The sequence below is a fragment of the Lagenorhynchus albirostris genome, chromosome 10 (genome assembly GCF_949774975.1).
Source record: "Lagenorhynchus albirostris chromosome 10, mLagAlb1.1, whole genome shotgun sequence".
Lineage (NCBI taxonomy): Eukaryota > Metazoa > Chordata > Mammalia > Artiodactyla > Delphinidae > Lagenorhynchus > Lagenorhynchus albirostris.
In genome coordinates this window covers 93,951,585-93,957,381 of record NC_083104.1, presented here as the reverse complement: position 1 = coordinate 93,957,381, position 5,797 = coordinate 93,951,585, and the positions used below count along the sequence as shown (strand labels likewise).

General features: G+C 41.6%; 1 pseudogene; it reads right to left on the bottom strand.

The window, feature by feature from the left end:
- Nucleotides 1–943: 943 nt before the first annotated feature.
- LOC132527954 (RNA-binding protein 7-like) lies at nucleotides 944–1,762 on the bottom strand (annotated as a pseudogene).
- Between the last annotated feature and the right edge of the window lie 4,035 nt (nucleotides 1,763–5,797).

Sequence of the window (5,797 nt, the reverse complement as noted above, 5' to 3'; positions counted from 1 at the left end):
AACAAACAAAAAAACCTGTACAATCTCCATAATAAAATGTGTCCTTGGACTTTGAAAACGTTAAAATTTTAGAAATTTGAGTGATGGAGGCAGTACTTAAAGGTTTCGTGAACCTTTTTTTCCCAAAAAAAGAATACTTTCAGTAAAATATTTTACTATTTTATCTCACTATGCATTTACATTTTTGTTCTTCCAGAAAAAGATTTACATTAACACTGTATTTTTACTGTAAAAAAAATACATTTAGAGATATTTAACTTCCTGAGTGACTTCAGTCATACATCGAACATGATTTAAGGAGCAAATTCTAAAATTTTATAATGAAATAGCATGTGCAGATGTATACTTGTATGCTTACTTACAGTAAAACTCAAGATCATGTCATAGAACTTACACTTAAGTTCTCTAAGAAGTTAAATAATATGATTAATCCCCAAACTTGACCAAAAGGTTTTCTCAAATGTTAGTAAATTGAATTACTGAGTTTACATTTTCTCATTTATTAACAAAATACTGAGTTATTTCAGACTATCAACTTGAATGTTTTCCATTATATACACCAAAAATCTGGTTCCCTAACAAGAAATTTCTTGCAATACAAAAAGATAACAGATAATTAAAATATTTGCTTCATAATACAAGTAATCCGTAAAATACATCCCTTCCTCAATTGTCTAAAATGATTAGGAATTGTGGCAATTTCTTTAGCATAAAACCCTTTCCTCTTCTTAAAACTCTGAGGTGAAATGTTATTTATGTAATAAAACTAGAACCACAATTTTTCTCATTTCTGTATTGGACTGCAATTAGGTTTTAAAATTTTTATAAAGAAATGTGGCAACTTGTAAAGCTGCTCTATAGAGTTTTTTTAAGAAAACATTCCCAGAAACAACTTAACAAAAGGGCCTAGAATGACCCTATGAAAACATCCTTTTAACACTTCTTAGTGTCGAGATGAGTGCCAATTTCCATCGCTACCACTGTCTCTTCTGTTATCATAGTCATGGCTCCAGCCATGAAGTGATTTCTCTCTTCATAGAAGAAATCATCTCTGCTTCCTCTGTAATGATGGTCGGACCCATGGTCAGTGTAATACTGTTCACGGCTATGTCTATCCACTACGTAAGGATGATAATTCTGTCTGACTTTTCGCTGTGATAATGGTGTATCTTGGCCCCACTGGGAGGTTGAAGATTGGTTAAAAGTATGATTATGTGACTGAGCTGATGGGGAAAATCCTGATTGATCCAGATGTGGAGAACCAAATTTCCCTCCATAGGACATCTGTCTCAAAGCACTGTTCATCACTGCTTGTCTCTGAAAATTTTCTGAAGAAGAAAAAGGTCTTTGAATTATCGGTGTTGATGGAGTCATGTTATCCACTGTCCTTTCGTACCTGCTAGGAGATGTGGAAGTAGGGCTTGAACTTCCAACATGATGCTGGGAATATGACAAACTGACCTCCTGTGAGGCATGGCTGCTTCCTGATCTAAACTGAAGTCTGATGGGCCTTCCAAAAAGTTTGATTCCGTTAAGCAGATTCATGGCATAAGGAACAGATAACTTCACGTCTGAAATTCACAAACTCAAACTGCTTTGGTTTACCATCCTTATCTTTTGGAATTTTCACTTTTATTACTGACCCAGCCTGTTGGGTGCCGGGACGGACCGTCTCGCTTGTCCCAGGAAAGCGGGGATGGCCATTGGGCCGGGCCCTACCCAGGCCGGAAAACGAAAGGGAAAGCACGTTTGCATCTTTCATTGGTCCTGTACCTTTATACTTTTGTCCAACTGATTACATGTTAACTAATTGCTCCTTAGTGATTTTTAAAAATAAAATCTTCCTGCAGTTGACTAACAGACCCTGCTAAGCAAGCGTTAAGATAATCCAAAAGATACCTTGAAGGGATCCTAATGGATTGTGTGTGGGTATCACGGGATGAGTATGAATACGTTTTAGAGAAAAGGAAAATGGTGCCTTATGACATTGTTTGTTGCCCCAGAGCTTGATGAATTACACTCGAGCCCCATTCTGTCCTTCAGAGACAAGGCATTTCACTTGCAGACATATCCTTTTTTTCGATTCCACTTCTTTATTTCATTCTCCCCAAGGGATCTCAGGCAAGTGCACAGTTAGGCAACAAAGACTAGCAGAAAAACATCATCTAGGTGGGGTGTATTGGTTTCCATGGTTCCTGAGAAGTTAGAGTGAAGGAAGGAAGCGAAACTTGGGCACTGAAAGCAAATCTTCTATTCTTTCCTCCTTTCAATGCATAAACCCGTACAGAATCCCTCTGGGCAAGGGAGACAGAGCTCACTTAGTGATTCATTTAGATTCTGCATGAGAAGGAGATATTATTTTAGTCTTCATTATAAGAGGGGCCGTTTCTTCAAATTGACCATTTTTCCCTCTAACTCTTTTCCAAAGTAGCCTGTTTACAATCTACTCTTGTAGATTACAGTACTCAGTAGAGACAAGTAGGGAGACAGTCAGACCTTGAAAAGCTTCAAGACATCCCACAGAGTTGGAATGCTTTTCTCAAAGGGAAAAAAATTCTGCAAATGTGTATGTACTTGCCTATGTACCCGAAAGAGCCAGCTGGACAGACCATAAACAGCTCCCATTCAGGAACAACAAAAGCCCATGTCAGAAGTCAAGGGACAGGGGGCTGAGAACTAATAATAATTTTGCACTTACACAGCAGTTTTCATCTGAAGACCTCAGAGTGCTTTATAAACATTAATTAAATTGCCCCACAGCCCTGCGAGATGGCTGTGTATCACTGTTTCCAATTTGCAGGGGGTGGAGGGAGGAGAAATGTGTGCCTGGAGTGAAGTTGGAACCAGGCCATGCTACAGTGCACGTGGATTGTGGACTCAGAAAAAGCAGTGGGACCTTTCCTCTGTGAATTTAAGGCTATGGTCACGTCTCATGGTACCTGCTTGACCAAGAAGGAGATGGTCCGGCAACAGGGCTGTCCAGGGCGACCCCTCAGCAGGACCCACCTCCTGCACAAGGCAGCCACCTGCACTGGGCTTGAGGGGCTCCGGCACGATCTCCCCGACAAACTCATTGCCATTATTACAGACGCATCCCTTCAGTGGGACTCATGAGGGCAAGTCAGGCCCACCTGAAATGCTGGCTCTGATTGCTTGGAAGTGCAGTCAGGACAGCTGCTTGGAGAAGGATCGTGATGGGTACTCAGCAGAAAATCCTATGATCGATTATTATCTGCCTTGCATTTGGGAAAAAGTAGGTGTGGGTTGAATTGTGTCCCCTGAAAAGATACCTTTTTTTTAACAAAACTAATTTTATTGAAGTATAGTTGATTTACAATGTTGTGTTAATTTCTACTGTACAGCAAAAGTGATTCAGTTTTTTATATATATATATATATATATATATATGTTCTTTTTCATATTCTTTTCCATTATGGTTTATCACAGGATATTGAATATAGTTCCCTGTGCTACACAGTAGGACCTTGTTGTTTATCCATCCTACATATACTAGTTTGCATCCAAACTCCTACTCCATCCCTCCCCCCCACCACTCCCTTGGCAATCACAAGTCTGTTCTCTATGTCTGTGAGTCTGTTTCTGTTTTGTAAATAAGTTCATTTGTGTCATATTTTAGATTCCACATATAAGTGATATCATACACTGTTTGTCTTTCTCCTTCTGACTCACTTCACTTAGTATGATCATTTCTAGGTCCATCCCTGTTGCTGCAAATGGCATCCTTTCATTCTCCCTGAAAAGATGTCTGGAAGTCCTAACCCCGGTACCCATGCATGTGACTTCATTTGGAAATCGGGTCTTTGTAGATGTAACAAGTTAAGATGAGGTCATACTGGATTAGAGTGGGCCCTGACTCTGAAGGCTGTGTCTCTGAGACAAGGGCAATCTGGATGCAGCCACAGAAAAGTGTAGCGCATGAGGATAGAGGTGGTGATTGGCGTGATGTGCGTACAAGCCAAATGACCAGGATTGCTGGCGACCACCAAAGCTAGAAGAGGCAAGGAAGGAGTCCTTCCTAGAGCCTTGGCAGGGAGCGCAGCCCTGCTGACACCTTGACTTCAAACTTTTGGCCTCTAGAATTATGAGAGAATAAATTTTGTTCTTTTAAGCCACCCGTTTGAGGTGCTTTGTTACAACAGCCTTAGGAAATTAATACAATAGTCTAAATATTGGAAGTTGCAAATGCAGGATCATTAAAATGGTCGTTTATTTAAAGACAAATCCCACCATTGTAATAAGCAAAGGAAAGTTTTCTGGAGAGATTGGGCTGTGACAATGGAGATGAGGATAGGGTGAGCAGTGACATCACTTAGTCCTCTGGCCTGGCACCCGCTGATGGTTCTTAGCCACTTAGATGTTTTGGCATGTCAGTCCTGTTGGAACATGTTGAATTATAATTGTGAAAATTCATTTAACACATCCCATTTCTTCATCCCTGTAATGACATAGAAAGAAAAACAAGGAAGGCAATTTGAAGCCCGATCAAGGATAGCAAAAGGCAAAAATAACCTACAAATAAGAAAAAGGAAAAATAAGATCCAAACACTGGGAAAATTAATCTGTCATGGGTGAAGTTGCAGACATTTGGGGCAAGAGATCCTCTGTTGTATTCGTCTTTCGTCTTGCCCTTTGCAGGCTCCCTTTAAAAAATACAAACAGTCCTGGGATGGGCAACACATATAAAACAATACAATCATGTCAGGCTTTGGAGTCAGACAGATGTGAATGGAAATCCAGGCTCTGTCATTTACTATCTCTACGGTATTAAGGAAGTCACTTGACCTCTCAGTACCTTAATTTACTCATCCGCTAAGTGGGTGTAATGATATTCTCAAACGTTTGTTGTCAGAATTAAATGAGTTAATATCTGTTTCAAAGCCTGCTCTATAGTATGTACAGTATTATCAGTAGCGTTTGCTTCTGCTCAATAAATAGCTTTCCTTCCCGTGGAGAGTGGATAAGGTGGGATAGGCAAGCTGGAGACGGGGCAGAGGGAGAGGCTGGGGGAGATGACCCAGTTGAAAGATCCTGCCTAACGGAGTCTGCCATTGGACTGTGGTTTGAGGAGAAGTTGCTTCCTTCTCCCTGTAGCCCCAGGGTGGCCCTGCCCCCAAGATTCTCCTTTCCTCCTTGGCTAGGGTCCCTCAGAGCTGGGGGGGTGACAGAGTGCCCACAGTACACTGCTGTGGGCAATGGAGCTGCTTCCTTGTCTGCCTTTGCTCTCTGAGCAGGGCCCACATCCAGGGAACTGGAGCTGGGGAACCCCTGGAGGCAGCTCCAGCTGTCAGCGGAGTCCTTTCCTCAGGCTGGGATCCAAGAAGTGTCAAGAAAGGAAGCAGAAGTTGTTCCTGTCAGACTGGGCCGAGCAGTCAACAACCTCACCTTCTTTGATAGTCATCTTTGAGCCCCAGTTAAATGGGTCAACTCCTATTCACCCAAAAAGAAACAACCTTGCCAAACAGTTCATCATCATCTTTTGTTTGTTTGTTTGTTTTAACAAATGTGAACAAGTTTTGAGTGTAACTTCTTATTTCCCTAGGCTCCACACAACCAAAGGCATGAGTGACAGCCTTGATCAAAATATAAATATTTTAACGTTGAGTTCCCCCACCAGATACGGCTGGTAATAAACACAGACCCAAACCCTGTGGGTCCTGAGTGGCCCACCATTGCGCTTGGCCACCATCATGTTTTCCTCATGGGATGGCCATGCCGCTCTCACTCTGCCACCTGGTGGACTGGTTCTGCAACTGCATTTCCCATACCTGTGGCTTAG